General features: G+C 43.1%; 1 protein-coding gene across 10 annotated transcripts in view; it reads right to left on the bottom strand.

Annotated features, from left to right (window-relative positions):
• Window positions 1-17,502, bottom strand: part of GULP1 (GULP PTB domain containing engulfment adaptor 1) — a 218,171-nt gene that overhangs the window by 124,803 nt on the left and 75,866 nt on the right. For 9 of the 10 annotated variants that reach the window (XM_049106206.1, XM_049106203.1, XM_025460449.3 and 6 more), the window contains exon 2: window positions 15,461-15,589. The gene's annotated coding sequence lies outside the window, so the exon portion shown is untranslated. Of the gene's footprint in view, window positions 1-15,454; window positions 15,590-17,502 lie in introns of all 10 variants that reach the window. The other variant, XM_049106204.1, reaches the window with a different exon arrangement.

The raw sequence follows: 17,502 nt of genomic DNA, 5'->3' as shown, positions 1-17,502 counted from the left end.
AAAGGACCACATGGAGAAAATTCCCAGGACCACCGTAGTCTATCGCAAGGAATTTCAGATATTTGTAAAGTAATTCTGGGGCTGCAAAATGAAACAAGTGAACTTTGCCTAAGTTCTTAAATACTGTTAAAAGTCCTCCTTAAACACTACAATCCAAGGCTTATCCCACATGCTGATACATTTGCTCTTGGCGCAATATTATTCCGTAAAACTAAAAGTCATAGTTTGTTACAAAGGACCTGAAAGAGGCCCTTGAACACCACCCATTCACTGTTCGGATCCTGTTCCTAATTATAAGACAGCCATGCAAATTAATTCCACTTAAGAAATCGTGAATTACTCTAATCATCTGTGGTTGGTTTTTCCGAAAAGACCGGAACTATTTCTGTCATTTGTGCGATTAAAAAATCTACATGGACTCAAAAACACAGAAATTGAAATCACCTTCCTGTCACAAATATGATTTTAGAACAGCACAAAATTAGAAGCCCCTGACATATCATAAAAAGCCTTTTAATGATTAATAGCGTTGAGTTCTCGGAGGATTGCCAAGCTACCGACATATTTAGCCTTTCAAGCCTCAGCATTATTTTGAACGCTCCGAGAGGGCAAGCATCTTCTCTTTGAAATCCTTCATGCAGCTCTTGCTAAACGGAGCTCTAAAAAACGCACAAATTATTAGTTTTCCCATGAAGATTGGTGGAGTGTCATGATTTAGAATAAGTGTCTCCCGGCTAGAGTCATACTCATGAGTCCTAAAAATGATTTGTCTAATGCTTACATGGCTGCAGCCAATATTTCAATTAAAAATGTATATTCATGCAGCTTCTTGGCAAAGAAAATGACAAAGATTTAAGTAGACCCAACAAAAGCTGGTCACCAAGTAGAAGCTCAGATCCCTGGGTGGCTCAGCGGTTAGCACCCACCTTCAGCCCAGGGCATGACCCCGGGGTCCCGGGATCGAGTCCCACGTCGGGCTCCCTGCATAGAGCCTGCTTCTCCCTCTGCCTGTGTCTCTGCCTCTCTCTATGTCTATCATGAATGAATGAATGAATGAATACATAAATAAATAAATAAATAAATAAATAAATAAATAAATAAATAAATCTTTAAAAAAAAAGACCAATCAATTCAATTAGAAAACATGAACACAGTATTTACTTACTGTATTTAATGCATTAAAATAAATTTCACTTACATAATAAATAAAAATCATATAAATGACCCATTTATATAATACCACTTACCCCCACAAGGTTATTTTGACACTTGGTCCTAATTAGCGCCTATGGTGACCGCATAGATTTTTAAACTACGCGTTTCTCTCACTTTCAAAGTCGACATTTCAAAGTCCGAAGCATACCTAAAATGGATGAACGTGCGTCTCTCAAAAAATAACCCACCTTTGAAAGTAGCGACAAGGTTTCTTTCCTTCCTTGTAAAGTAGGCTCCGTGCCCAGGATGGAGCCCGACACGGGGCCTGAACTCACGACCCTGGGCTCAAGCCCTGAGCTGAGATCCAGAGTCGGACACCCGACGGGCGCAGCTCCCCGCGTGCTCCAAGGGGTCATCCTGGGGCGCTCGGGAGGCTCGGGCCATGGGGCTCCAGCTCTTGATTTCAGCCCAGGTCACGATCTCGGGATTGTCCGTGATCTCGGGGCTGCGAGCCCAAGTCCGGACGGAGCAGGGCTCCACGCTCAGCAGGGAGTTCGCTTCTCTCCGTCTCCCCCTCCGCCCCCTTTAAAGTAAGGAAATCTTTAAAAAGGATACATTTACTGCAAACTCCTGCTGCTGATGACACCGTATCACACGCATGAACAAGACAGGATTAAGGTGCGCGGCCTGGTGCTGCACACACACTCCCAGGACAGACGGACATCGGGGAAAACGCGACTGCACAGAGAATGAGAAATCCCCGAAGGACAGCGCGCTGGCGGCTTGTTCTAGGGGAGCTCCGGTGCCTACGGGCCGATCCTAAGGGAGCGATGTTCGAGCTACAGCTTCAGAGACACAGGGGGAGTCTACGGAGAGGGAGGGACGCGGTGTCCGGGTGGGAAGGTGGGAAGGGGACCTGAACGCGGGCCAGCAGGGCTGAGACGCAGACCAGACAGACGGAGGCGCAGTAGATGCAGCGGACGGAGGTGAGGCCCTGAGGGAGCCCGTCGGGCCGGGCGAGCCCACCTCGGCCAGCGACCCAACGGGCCGGACGCGCTGGGTGTGCACGTGGACGGGCCTGTCGCCATCGCGGGCTCACCGCGGACACGCAGGCCAGAGCCGGAAGGAAGGCTGGGGCTCCAGCTCGGGCGACACACGGTGACACTGGAACCTGGGGACGGGGCTCAGCGTCCTCTGAAAGCAAGGGCGGGAGGCGGGCAAGCGCGGGGCAGGATCAGTGCCAGCGGCAGGGGGGCGTCCACGTGGAGCTGGAGGACCCGTCGGGCCGGGAAGCCAGCGCCGCCCTCCAGCAAGGAACAGATCCCCTACCCGACGGGCTGCGGTCTCAGATCCCCTGTTAAATCCCACTCACTGTGGGGGGCTCAGGCCTCCCCTGAACAGCACCAGTGCTGGGATCCTGCCCAACAGCTCACAGCGACAGGCGAACGACGTCAGGCGCTCCCGGTTAAATGTGGAATGGGAGCAGCCGGGCGGCCCCGCGGTTTAGCACCTGCCTCGGCCCAGGTCGTGACCCCGGGTCCTGGGATCGAGTCCCGCGTTGGGCTCCCTGCATGGAGCCTGCTTCCCCCCCTGCCTGGGTCTCTGCCTCTCTCTCTCTCTCTCTCTCTCTGTCTCTGTGTCTCTCATGAATAAATAAATAAAATCTTTTTAAAAATTAATAAAATAAACGTGGAATGGGGCTGATCGCCAGTAAAAGCAGGGAACTGTTATAAAACATCTGTTAAAGATGAAAAGGAATCCTATTTAATTAGGTTTTGCCAAATCGTTAAAAAATCTGGGACGCCCGGGTGGCTCCATGGGTGAGCGTCTGCCTTCAGCCCAGGGCGTGACCCCAGGGTCCCGGGATCGAGTCCGCTGTTGGGCTCCCCGCAGGGAGCCTGCTTCTCCCTCTGCCTGTGTCTCTGCCTCCCTCTCTCTGTGTCTCATGAATAAATAAATAAAATCTAAATAAATAAAAATAAATAAATAGATAGATAGATAGATAGATAATAAATAAAACAAACATGGGTCATTACACCATTTGAAATTCCAATCTTCCCTACAATTTTAGCACTGAAACACTTGGCCACCTTATAATATAAAAATTAAGTACTGTGATTTTGAAAAGAATTATACCAGATAGGATAAAAAAAAAGAGCCTTTTCAAAAAGTGACTTGTCTTGTTTTAAAACTGTGATAATAACCTTCGTCCTCGACCTCCATTCCCGATGGTTACGAGTCTCTCGCGTGTCAACTGTACAGCGGACTCTCAGGCCGAAGCACTGCTCATTACGCTGTGACGTGGCTACAGTGTCACCGGGGCCCGGGACAGGCTCCCACGCAGCTGATGTCACCGGGCCCGTGGGTCCAGGCGAGCCCCCCGCCCCACGTGGTTGACACCAGCTGGTCCTCAGCCCCGGTGCTCGGAGGGGCAGTGGGAGCCAGGGTCCCCTCGCTGTCCTTGGGTCACCTCGCAGGCCTGTGCCCTGATGCCACGTGCTCGGGCTCCGCATGCCCAGGGCGCCTCCAGCCCCGTGCCACCCCGGCCAGCCATCTCACTCATCCCAACACCCGGCTCCTGTGGGCCTGGAACCTGCCATTGGTGACGAGGGAGCCCCCTGGGGTCACCCCCACCCCCGAACGGCCCTCCACCGTGCAAGGCTTGATGCTGCAGTTTCAAATCCGATAGACCGAATCTGACTCTGAGTCCTTTCCCCCAAATTTCTCATATTTTTTGGCTTCCTGGGGATTCTCTATTTTCCAGCACAGTTCTGGGCTGAATTATAGTCATTATTTGTTCTATCCAGGAATTTGAGGTTGTTGTAAGTAGGCTATTACTACGTGTGCGAGGCTTATCATAAGGAACACAAAATCTATAATTTTCTCCCCAAAATATAATCTAATGTCAAGTATAAGTGTACATGATAAAACGGGGTGTCAAACGCTCTTTTAATAATTTCATTACTGGGGATCCCTGGATGACTCAGTGGTTTAGTGCCTCCCTTTGGTCCAGGGCGTGACCCCGGGGTCCCGGGATCGAGTCCTACGTCGGGCTCCCTGCATGGAGCCTGCTTCTCCCTCTGCCTGCATCTCTGCCTCTCTCGTGTCTCTCATGAATAAATAAACAAAATCTTTAAAAAAAATAATCTCATTACTCTGAAAACTCACCGTGCTGCCCGCGCTGGTGCTGACGCAGGGCACGGAAGTGTCTCGGGATGCTGTTTTCATACTCTCTACTAAAGGGGGTCTCCTTGGAATCTCTTTATAACGACACATGCTAGAAAACATGCAAGTAAAACTATAAAACTGAATATTAGGTAGAGGAACAGGGTTAAGGGATTTGAAATGGAGGAAAGATGAGGAGGGTGGGAGGTAGAAAAGCGTGGGGGACGATGAGATCGGCCGGCCCGGCGTGGAGCTGAAGGCCGGGCTGTCTCACAAGGCGACAGGGGAGCACTGACGAGGCGGTTTGATAGTTTTGGGTTAAAATACGTCCCCTTACGTTAACCCATGTCATCTTCTTGCAGGTAGAGTGGCTAAAATAAGGAGTCCACGTGGGCTCCAACCCCATCTCTGCCCGGTGACCTTGGCGAATTCCCGTTACCTCTTTGGGCCTAAGGCTTCCCATGTGTACACTGAGTTCTTTACCTAACAATTTCCACGTGAGGATTAGACATGCTCAGTAGTACGGACAGCCGGGCACACACCGGCACACACCGGCACACACCGGCACACACCGCAAGACGGCGAAGTACTGGCCATTGTTATTAAATGATCAATGCTGCTAAGGATCCTGTGGCAGATTTTTGATGACTCAGGAGTTTAGAAAACTCCACTTAAGAATGGGGGAAAAAAAGAAAAGGCCCATGAATTCCAAGCAGACATATTGCCCGTTGGAATCCCCGGTCTACAGTATTAACCGGGTCAAATTTTTCATAGGGCAAATCATCTAAAATATTCTTGGGTAAAAAAATAAAAAATAAATAAATAAATAAATTAAATTAAATTAAATATAAATAAAATAAAATTAAAATAAAATAAAATAAAATAAGTAATAAAATAAATAAAATAAAATAAAATAAAATAATAAAATAAAATAAAATAAAATAATAAATAATAAAATAAAATAAAATAAAATAAAATAAAATAAAATAAAATAAAATAAAATATTCTTGGGAGACTCTAACTAAATATTATAAAAAATCAAAACTTGCTTTGAACAAGTCAAAATCCTACTGAAATAAATGAAATATAAGCTTATATTCCTTTTCTATCATAATTATTGTTACCTGTATCTTCTTATAAAATAATTAACCAGAAACTTATCTCTAGTGTATCTATTACTAAGTATATTCAAAACTATTTTTAAAAATAGTTAAAAAGAAAGAGGACCTGCTTAAATTATAGCCATTAACAAGTCAAAGTATAACTGAATTTTGAACTGTCCTTCAACAGCGAAATTTTTATATTTCATCCCAGGTTAGAATTAGCAAACACGTTTATTGATGAGTCAAGGCAAACAGTGCTATTTAAGCAATTGTCGAAATTTGAAAGGGAAGAATACTTCCCACACAAATGTCAAATAATTTTCCTTTCTGCGGGTACCAGCCAGCATTCAGCCTTTTATTAAAATTATTATGTGGCATTAATTACCCTGTGTTATCTCTCGGTAACTCCAAAAAAAGTAAATAGCCTGAAGATGGCTTTGAGAGTTTTAATTGCATCTTCCTATCATCCGGGATGTGTTAATGGAGTAGTTGTTTAATATTCCGAAACTGGGTGGGGGAAAAAAAAGAACATGCAAAAACGTTCTGTTCTCGCAGCACGACCTTCGGGGATAATAAAGTAGATTTAATATTAAAGCTCTAACTTTGCATTCCAGAAATCTAAATACCACTCCAGTCTTACAGAAATTAGTAAAATCTGCACAGAAATGTTGTCTAATCATCTTACATAAGGTAACCTGGGATTACTGGCGACAACTTACATAAAAGAATCTATTTCTACGTTTTGTTAAAATTGCTCTTCACTCATACGGTTTTCAAAATTAAGTGAAAAATGCTTTCCTTGTGCATTTTTTTTCCTACTTTTTGTTCAAAAGTAGTAATTTTTCCCCTATACAACAATCCACATCCCCATATATATTTCAAGGTATTTTATGAAATACCTGGCTCAGGGGCTGGAATTCTTTACTCACTCACAACTCTTCTTCCTCCTAAAGTCAAAAGATACCCAATCCTTGAAATCACCTACTTATGTTTAGAAATACTGCCTTACAAGAATTCTATTTCGGGTGCTAAAATATACCTAAAGAACATATTTTTTCCCGATTATAAAAGCCATGTATGTTCATTAGACGCAGTATACTTTAAAAAAACAAGTTAAAAGTAAAAAAAAAAAAAAAAAAAAAAGTTAAAATTCACCCAGAAGGAGCCACTGCTAGCATTGAAACCCACTGGAGTATTTCATATTAATACCCACCATTTGCTTTGATGTGGATGGACCTGGAGGGTATTATGCTGAGTGACATAAGTCAATCGGAGAAGGACAAACATTATATGGTCTCGTTCATTTGGGGAATATGAGAATTAGTGAAAGGGAACAAAGGGAAAGAGAGAAAATGAGTGAAAATCTCAGAGAGGGTGACAAAACATGGGAGACACCTAACTGGGAAATGAACAAGGGGTAGTGGAAAGGGCGGGGGGTCGGGGTGACTGGGTGACGGGCACTGACGGGGGGCACTTGGCGGGATGAGCACTGGCGGGATAGCACTGTTATGCTATATGCTGGCAAACTGAACTCCAATAAAAAAAATTAAAAAAAAAACAAACAAAATATAATAAAGGTCGCCAGGCCGTGTTGAGATCTTGCTGTAGAGACAGCTGCGTGTCCCAGTCTTGTTCTTTTCACTTTGGTTCTGTTCGCATTTTATAACGGGTTTTTCCTACGCCGTTGGATATCCCTTTATAACTGGAGTGTAACTGAGTATTATATTAGTTGTGGGGGTGCAACGAAGCGATTGGACGTACGTTATGGGAAGCTCACCGCGGCGGTGAGCGCAGCCACCATCTGTCACCATACAGTCATTTCAATATATTGCCTATATGCCCTGCCCCGTCATTATATCCTTGTGACTTCTTTCTTTATAACTGGAAGCCTGGATTTCTTAATCCCCTTCACTTATTCTGCCCCGGACCCACATCCCCTCCCCTCCAGCAACCACCAGTGAATTCTCTCTGTCTATCCCTCCATTCCCATTTTGTTTTGTTCATTTAACGCCTTCTTAGATTCCACCTACAAATGAAAGCATAAGTTAATTTGTCTTTCTCTGTCTTACTTCACTTAACACCCTCCAGGTCCATCCATGTTGCAACAAATGGCACATAAATATTATTTCTAAATGTCACTATTTCACTGTGCCTAATATCCCTTTGTTGGATATAGGAATGATATTTTTTTTTCAGCTAACTCAACAACGTCAGGTACCATTTATGTGCTCGTATTTCCTTACCCCGCGGCACCTGTCCCATGTAGAAAATCGCTTCTTGAACGTACTCGTTTAGAAGCGCTACGGCATCAGAACTGAAAATATAGACTGAATCCATCATTTGTTCCCAAGTCTCCATCTGCCTTCCTGTCCCTCTCCATCTGTCTCTCTCTCCATCACATTTCCAATCTCAGCACCTACAGCCGTCACCCGTAGTCTTCAGACGCGAGCACCCTGGGCCATCATATTTGGTTCCTATTACCATCCTTTGTCTACAATCCACACGAAAGCAATTCCACATTTCGAGACACCAGGAGTACATTTACTTTCCTTCGTCCCTACTAGCTTCTCCTTCACCAAGCCTGTTATTTAAGACCCAGATGACCGCACAGTCGCCCAGCTAGCTCTCCTTCCCCCAGCATCGCTAGAACATTCCGCGTCTCTACACCACACCCCCAAAGTGGTGTCCGTAAAACAGACATGTGACGCGGCGGCTCACCTGCTTCACACCCTCGGACGGTGCCCGACTGCAGCAGGAGAACGTCAGATTCCTCACGTGCTCCCTCTTCGTGTGTCCCATTAACTCCCTCGCCATCATCTCTCCTGTCCACACCTTATCCGGCCCTGGGTAATTTTCGCTCCAGCTCTCCTGAACTGGTTTGAGTTCTAACGAACAATGCTTTTTCATAAATGCTTGCAGGGTCCCCCATACGTCCCATTCCTCCAGACTGAACAGTCACCCTTAGGTTAGGCATTGTGTCCTTTCAGTGACCCTCTCTAGCACACCCCAAGTACAGGCTCAGGGACCTGTACCCTCCTATGGTAGGTGAGGCAGCAGGTCTACAAAATTCATGTTCACTCGGAACTTCAGCATTGACCTTATTTGGAAGGAGGATCTTTACAGATGTAATCAGGAATGAAATCATTCTGGATTTAAGATGGACCCTGAATCCAATGACTGGAACATTTGTGAGAAGCAGAGAGAAGAGGACACAGACAGGGACACCTCGTGAGGAAAGCCATGCAGAGAAGATGGAGCCAGAATGTAGTCATGCGGCAACGAGTCGAGGAAGCATCTAGAAGGAACAAAGAAGCATCTTCCTCCAGACTCTTTGGAGGGCATGGGACCCTGCCGGCACCTCGATCTCCGACTTCTGGGCTCTCGGGTTTCTGTTGGTTTAAGCTGCCCAGTTTGTGGCTCTTTGTTATGGGACCTAGGAAACCCACCTCTTATCTTACAATTATTACAATATATGAATTGCTGTATTTTGGTTCTCTCTGGACTAACTCCTTCGTAGTTTCAGGTTCACTGCTAAGTACAGCAATCGACATAAGACAGGCAATTAATAAACATGCGTAAAAGAGAATGACTTTTTCATAATAGTAGGTTTCTACTGAAACCTGAGCAACTCTATTATTTAATCTATGTTCATTTTCCCTGCAAAATCTTTATTATTTGAGACACTGTTGCTGTTGGAGTTTGCTGGCTTTCAAACGACGGTTCTGAAGAGAGTTTTAGCGAACAGTCTACTGCTTTTACTGCCCCATATCCGTTCCCCATCCTGGTCTCAAAACTCGGAAGTGCCTTTTGGGAACCTATCCTCTCGGCGAGTACAGCCTGCAGAGAACTGCCCATCAAGGGCCCGGGGTGCCGGCAGAGGGCAAACAATTCCGAGCCAGCCACGCAGGCCCTTTGTGCAGGCGGGCGAAGAGCACCACGCAGGATGGGCCGCGGGCGCTCTACGGGGACCCTCTGGCCATGGCCCAGGCAGTTCTGGCTCCGCTCTGAGCTGACAACTGTCCGGCTCAGTACCCTCTGACTCGGCCAACGGACTCCCAGCCCTTCAGCGGGCTGCCCTTTATGGCTCAAGGAATCCAGAACTAGTTTCCATTCCTTGCAATCTGGGAACAGTAAGGAACAGTAATCCCCGGGAGACACCCCCCCTCCCCGTGAATGCGGTCACCGCAGAGTGCAGGCTGCGGGCACGGGTCGACGTCCCATCAGAAAGTCCGGGCGAGGCCGTCAAGCCACCTGCCTGGTGGCCCGCACCACCTGAGCTTTGTGACTTGCCAACTTCGGTCCCTCAGGCATTTCCATTTCTTCACACACGGCACGTATTAGAGGGAATCCTAGTCTTCCTCACTTATTTTCATCTTTACATATAAAAATTATCCTTCTAAAAAATGCTTATTTTTCACTGAACTAGATTTTCTCAAAGCAAATCATGCTCTAAAAAGCAAATTAAAACATTTTATAAAGAATGTTACCTCTAAATAAGGACAGGCTTTGGTGTAATACATGACACCCTTAAAACAGGAATCATTAGTTTGCATTAAAAGGCCCATAGTTTACACTTTGCAGCATACAGACCAACATCCTTGATAAAGAATCGCTTTGCTAGCTTTCGCTATTTCATTCAAATAGCAATTAATTTATAAGGAAGTCATTCATTCCGATTATGATTACATAAATGTACAGAGCACTTTTCCCCTTAAACCTCGTCATTAAGTGGAAACTAATGTCATTAAAGATTAATTTTAAAATCATTAATTGTTGGAGGAGTGTCACGTACATATATTGATACACTGAACATAAATTTTAAACGTGCAGCCAAAGGTCGGTGGCAGCAAAAGGGTTTTCTTCAAATTCTTCAATGGCTTAAAGGTTATTTTCTTTTGTATTCAAGTTCTGATAAAGCATAATGCATTTCCTGAAAAGGATCTGAAATAGCTCTCCACTGAAGGACCTCCCCAGAGACTCTCTTCAGACAAAGTGCTCTCCTCTTATTACAACAGAAAAGGGCAAAAGAAATTATACTTCTTGCTCCTTTCTGCTACTTTCTTCACGTTGCATTACATTTCTGTCATCTTCATTCTGCTCCTCTCTCTTGAATGGCTACACGTCGCTCCTCATGCTCTCCGCCTGGTAGACCGTAATGTCCATGACGAGGCGGCTCTTTATACTCTGAAAACCTAGAAACTACGTTATGCTCACCGTGGAATCTTAGCCTCATTTATGATCCCAAACACTAACCTTTCCCTTTCTGTCCCACATGCTTGACTTTCTACTTCCGCACATTTACAGGGAACAGGCGTGAGCCTTCACCTACCCCTACGTTTCCCAGTCTTCCCGCATGATTAGTCCACCATTTCCCTTTCTCTTTCATTTGTTCCCATCTTAGGCTAATCTGTAAATTTAGCCATTTTATTGATGTCAGGCATCTTCTGTCTTCAACTGTCTTCAACAACATTAGTTGACAACAGATGAAAACCTGTTCCGGCCTAGTCATGATATTAGACATTCCGCTAGTTGCAAAAACAAACAAACACCTATTTCATTAGGGGAGAAAGAGAACACAAGACAAAGGCAAGCAAAAATACAAGAACGCAATATATTTGGTGAATTTTATGAAATTTTATTGATCTATATCAAGGAATGATTAAAGATGAAGCTTGAATTTTATAAAGTCAAGATTCAGATCACAAGGGTCTTCTATTTCCTGAGAATGTTACATAAAGGGAGCAGCATAATCCTATTTGGGTTTTCAAAAGCCTCTTTGCAGGGAAAGGTTTGAAGGGGGAAAGCTCAGAAACAGTCTGACAGCTTCGCAGCTATTCAGCTAGTTTAGAAAAAATAATAGAAGCCAGTAATCAGTGGAAGAGAGATTGCAGAGAAGGAGATAAATGAGAAAAATTTAAGGAATGAGATGAAAAAGACTGGCTAACCAACTCCAGGTAATGCATATTAATACAAAGAGGATTCAGATTGACTCTAAGTTTTCCAATTTGACTACTGAAACGGATAACAAAAAAAAAAAAAAGAAATGGATAACAAACGATCAGAGGGGTAGGATTCTAATCAGACAGGATTTCAAAGAATGTGGGATGACCTGTTGAAGTGTTTCCATCTCCACAGATACACCAAGCAAATGGAAGGATCTAGAAGTCTGATGGGACAGGGGCCTCCGAGCCGCCTCCTGACACTGATGCCCTTCCCCGATCCCCCGCCCTGAATGTGGGCTGGACCTACGTCTCACTTCTAAAGTACTGAAGACTCCGGAAGTAGTACTTTAGTAGTTTCCTGTGGCTGTTACAACGAATAACCACAACCTGGGTGACGTAAAACAACAGAAATTTATTGTGCCATAGTTTCGGAGGCCAGAACTGGAATCAAGGTGGGTCAGGAAGGCTACACTGCCCGTAGGGGTTCACAGGGAGAGTCTGTGCCTTGCCTCTTCCAGTCTCTGGTGGCTCCCGGTGGTACTACCTGACTTGTGGCGGCATCACGCCAGCCCTGCCTCTGTCTTCACGGGGCTTTCTCCTCTCCTAAGGCCACATGTCAGTAGATTATTACGGCTCATGTAGCTAATCCTTGTTTGCACTCAAGATCCTTAGTTTAAGTGCATCTTCGAAGACTCTTCCCAAATGTCACATTCACAGGTACCACACGTTAGGACTTGACGTATGTTTCTGGGGGGCCATCACTCAACTCACTACACGTGGAATGACGCTTCCTACATTCACACTACATTCCTAGTTGTGAAGTAATGTTTCCACAGGTCATGCTCACTTGTGCTCTCTCTTGGATTGCTTGTCTAGTTTTCACATCACGAGGCAGCCCTATACAGAGCCCCCCCCCCCATGGCAGAGTCTGGAAGTGGACTCTTCAGCCCCAGCTGAGCTCTGCAATGACCAGCTCCAGCTGACAGCATGACAGCAGCATCACGACAGACCTGGGGCCTGAGGCACCACTGCACCCGGGAACTATGAGCTAATGCGTAAGGATTGTTTTAAGCTGCTAGGTCTTAAAAAAGAAAAAAAAATAAACTGCTAGGTCTTGAAGAGATTTATCATCCAGCAGTAGAAAACTAATACGGAGTTCACAGAAATGTCAAGGCTAGCTAGGTCAACAATAATTAACACAAACCACAGAAATGATTCAATTTAGCATTTAAGAAATATTTATGGAGTATCCTCCATAAAACTAACATTGTGGTGGGTTTTATTTAGATCTAAGTCTATATCTGTAATGATAAGTGAGGAGCCCATCCTCAAGAATAGTAGAGTCTCCGGGAACGAAAGGCAAGACCACAATGCATGGTATGACGCAGGAATGTAAACTGGGTGAAGGAATACAGCACGCAGAGTAAAGATCTCATCCAGAGTAAGGATCAGAAGGATCTGATCCAGGTCCCAGAAGTCAGAAAAGACTTCCTAGAGAAGCTGAATTCTTAAATTCCACAAACTGACTGACCTAGCACTAGATACCATCAGCATTCCCTTCCTTTCAACAATGCAAAATTTAAGACACTTCTACGTAGTAAGGACACTTTTCCTGTCCGTTCCACTAAGAGCCCTATAATAAATTTAGCTAACCTTTTAGGGCAAGAACATATATCCATTCCCACCGCTGGAAAGGCTGGAGCTAAATTATATATACAGTGGTTATTAAACTTTACTTCATATTTCATGTTTTATTTGGTGTAACTTGTTTTTTACCCTTATTGCACATTACCTTCATTTTAAGGAAACTCAAATCACTTTAAGTAATAAATAAATGAATCTTCAATTGTATATAAGGAATTGCAATGGAAGCTATAAACAAAAAAAAAAAAAAAAAGTGAGAGAGGACAGAAAAATCCCCAGTGTCCGAAACCAAACCTATAATTTTACCAACAAAAACATCTCACTTTTCCCATATTTCCCCCATTTTTGTTAATTCCATCAACATGCCCTTCTTGCCTCACATAAAAGACCCTCCCCTTAACCTCCCAGCACTTAAGCACTGCCTTGGTTTTTATGGACATTACTCTCAGGCTAGATAAAATTTCTACTGCTTCTTGTTTGAATTCTTCCAATGTCTAGAAACATTGCTTCCTGGGTAAACTTCATCAGACTTGATGTCTTTGGGAAAATCCCATCAGTTGATAATCTAGCAGCTGCATCTCCGCATAATTACCAACTAGTCTGTTGAAAAATGTGATTCAATTAGGGGCACCTGGGTGGCTCGGTTAAGGGCCTGCCTTTGGCTCAGGTCATGGTCTCAAGGTCCTGAGATCCGACTCTGTGAGGCTCTCTGCTCAGCGGGGAGTCTGCTTCTCCCTCTCCCTCTGCCCCCCACCCCCATGTCCTGTGCTCTGTCTCTCTCTCTCTCTCTCCAATAAATAAATGAAACCATTTTACAAACTATGAGTCAAGCGTCACACTATCATGGTGTACTATATTCATTGGCTGGTCCTGCATGTCTCATCCCCTGCACTACGAGCTCCTCGGGAATGGAGATTATGTCTTCATCTTTTTTCTACAGTTGCTCAAGTTCCTCAAGTACCTGGCAAATAGCAAGATACTTAACAAATGCTGATGAAAAGGAAAGGAAAAGTCTAGGAATCATTCTCCTTCCTTTGGGTTTGCTCTCCCTGCACCAGTCTAACACACACGTCACTTCTGTATCAAGCTCCTTAAAAGACTGCATGGACCACCTCTTTCCCCTGCAATTGTTCCTTCATCATACGTGGCGAAATATAAACGCCGAAGGACAGAAATCCAAATACGCAACGTATGGCCCATCACCCTGCGGTACCCACCTAATCTTCCCTATTTCCTGACCACCTGCCTCTCTTTCTCAGCTGTATATCTGCTCCACCTCGGCCTCCAGTTAGACGAGCACCCACCACACTTGTACCTACTCTAAAAAGTGCAACTCAACCGGTCTCTCATCCGTGAGCTGTTCTTGGCACCCAGCACGTTCTACTTTTACCTAAGGAACTGAAATACATTTCTCATCTTGCCACATTTTATTGAAAATTAAAAGGCATAAGAAAATACTTCTAGACCTTCCTGCTCTTCATGTCCACCACCACCACCAATAATAATCAAACCATCATAGTGCTTAGGCTTATTTCAATAATAAACTTTCAATAAATACTAATTGAATACAATATATTTGCTATCATTTATAAAGAATTTATTTTTAAACAGTGTAGAAAGACCGCACATATACATGTGCTTTTGTACTTAGTTATGTAAGGGATATACTGGCTGAATATATGGGAGTAGAGGATGCCATTGCTTACAAGTAAAATTTAAAATATTAATTTTGAATTTTTTCTTCAACATAAACCAGGTTTTGTTTGGGAATTTCTTTGAATGAAAACGTGTTAAGTCATAGATCAACAAACACTTTCAAAAACGGTTAATGAAAACTGTAACTCATTACTACTTTCTGGAGATAAGTTCATAAATAATAAAAAGCCTTTGGAATAGTATAGCCATTGAGCCAGTGATGCTAATTTTACTAACTCTACCAATGCGAAATAAGTGATGCACATACCAACTTATCTATAAAGATATTACCTGAATAATAAACACAATCTAAGCAATATTTTAAAATCATTTGTCTATATAAACAGATACAAAGAAAAATATAAAACATTAATTCATATTCTCAAAATAAAATAGATTTGTTAGGAAAATAAGGAAATTCAACAAAGAAAGATTTCCCAGCTTTGTTTAAAGAGGAAAACCAACAAAACGTTAAACGATATAGAACAAAATGAACAAAATGATAATGACCCCGAGGTCAAGCAAAGCAAGAGTCGGGCACTTAACCGACTGAGCCACTCAGGCCACCCCCAAGAAGTTATTTTTAGAAAAACAGGCTCATTTGTGATTTTAATTTTATTATGCTTTTATGTATTTTATCATATTCTGCAATAAAACTAACTTTTTAAATATTTGGTACAAAATAAAAGCATTGTTTACAGTCTCCAATGTTTTTTCAAAACGGTGGGAAGAACGTAGGCAGTCACTTACCCTTACCTGGGAGTGCTCAGACACCGCTGAAAGAACACGCGGGTGCTTGACCTCGGATGGCTTCAATCATACAGTTGCCATCTGAGTCCTTCGATCACCTTCTCTCCCATGTGTAGCAGAGGAAATCACGTACGACTGAAAATAAAATTAAAATTGGCTTCAGTAGAGTCAACCAATAATTATGGGTTAAGTCCATTTCAATTCAGGGCTTGTGACACATATTCTAAAATTCTAATTATGTTTCTTGTGAAAGTCCAAGAAAGTCACCTGACAGAAAAGCCAATGGCAAAGCATGTAATTTTTTTGAAAAGACAGAGTCACAGGTGGCCAGACAAGGTCAGCACCAACATCGCTAGTAATCAGTTAAGTGCTCGGGTCCTGGCATTCCTGGGAAGGCCCGCGGCTGGTGGACGGGCCCCTCCTCGCTTATCAGCTAATTAAACCAACCAACTGCACAGTCTGCCCCGATTAAGAAGATGAAACAGGATTTTAGAAAGCACTGATCTATTTAGACTCTCGTTCCACTTCCACTGCCATGGAGAAGCATTTAGGGAACTCATCCTTCTATTCATTCTCACGCTTTATGAGAACAAACGCAGCAGCTGATCAAGATTTTCACATCTTTTATTCCGACAGGGGAAAGGAAAGAGTCTTTCCAGACACAACACAAATTATGCCTTCCTTTAATTTGGTCATTTCCAACGTAGCTCTGATATACATTTCAAATATTAGCAAAGATATTCACAGGGTAGTATCTCCTCTTGCCAAAACTGCTGTTCTGTTTTGCTTTGGCAAAAATACGAAAGCATAGCTCACTCTTTTGTTCGACTTCCCTCCAGAGGTTTGATACAGGCCGTTGGTAAAGCAAGATCTCTATTTTTTGACTTTCTCCAAGAAGAGACTAAAGACAGACGTCAAATATTTTATTTCTGCCCTTTTGTATCTAAGCCATCTAAATATTCTCAACACTACCTTTCCACCACTTTCTTTAGAAGTCCACCTATTCACGCCATTTCCATTCATTTTTTTTTTAAGATTTTGTTTATTCGTGAGAGAAGAGAGAGAGAAAGAGAGAGAGAGAGAGAGAGGCAGAGACACAGGCCGAGGGAGAAGCAGGCTCGATGCAGGGAGCCTGACACGGGACTCGATCCCGGGACCCCAGGGTCACCACCTGAGCTGAAGGCAGGCATCAAACTGCTGAGCCACCCAGGGATCCCTCCCATTCATTTTCTAACATTAGAAAGACAAGAAAGGGTCTTAGTTTGAGTGGCCCCAGGGGCAAACTCTAAAGTAATAATTCAAGTAAATAGGTCTGCTTGGGAGATGCTGAAGGAAAGGGTTTTTAGATCATCAATAACATCTACCACAACAGACAAGGACTGTAAAATTAGAATTAAAATATGAGCCTGGAAAATAAAATAATAAAAAATACAATAAAATAAAATATAAAATAAAATAAAAATAAAATATAAAAAAATAATAAAATAATAAAATAATAAAATAAAATAAAAATAAAATATAAAAAATAAATAAAATTAAAATAATAAAATAAAATAAAATAAAATATGAGCATGGTATATTTTAAGTCCAAGAATGGATATTTTATGATTTTAGTGAAAACAGGTCTATCAGCCCAATGATGCTATGATTTAGTAAAATCACACGGTTCTCCCTTCGTGGTTACTGAGTCTTCGCTCTACACATGATATGATTCATTCTCTCTTCCCCCAAAACGTAAAGGCCCCATCACCACGTATCTGCAGCTTCAGAACTCAAGCAGGACACGGTAAAAGGTAACCAGGAAACTACGCCATGGTTTCCAAAGTGACTTAACTGGATCATTTTTCTTTTTTTGTCTTGGGGAGAAGGGAGAAAAGGGGGAGAGAAAATTAGTTCTTTTTTAGCATGACGATAATTTCTCTATTTATTTTGTGCAAATGTTGGTCTTAGGGGAATACATAGGAAAGAAATCATCCAAGATAACATAAGTAACCAGACTGTTCACAAAAGCCCCATTCCAAAATATTATAGGAAACTGAATATTTTCC

Source organism: Canis lupus, chromosome 36, assembly GCF_003254725.2.
Source record: "Canis lupus dingo isolate Sandy chromosome 36, ASM325472v2, whole genome shotgun sequence".
Taxonomy (NCBI): domain Eukaryota; kingdom Metazoa; phylum Chordata; class Mammalia; order Carnivora; family Canidae; genus Canis; species Canis lupus.
This window is presented reverse-complemented; position numbering and strand designations above follow the sequence as displayed.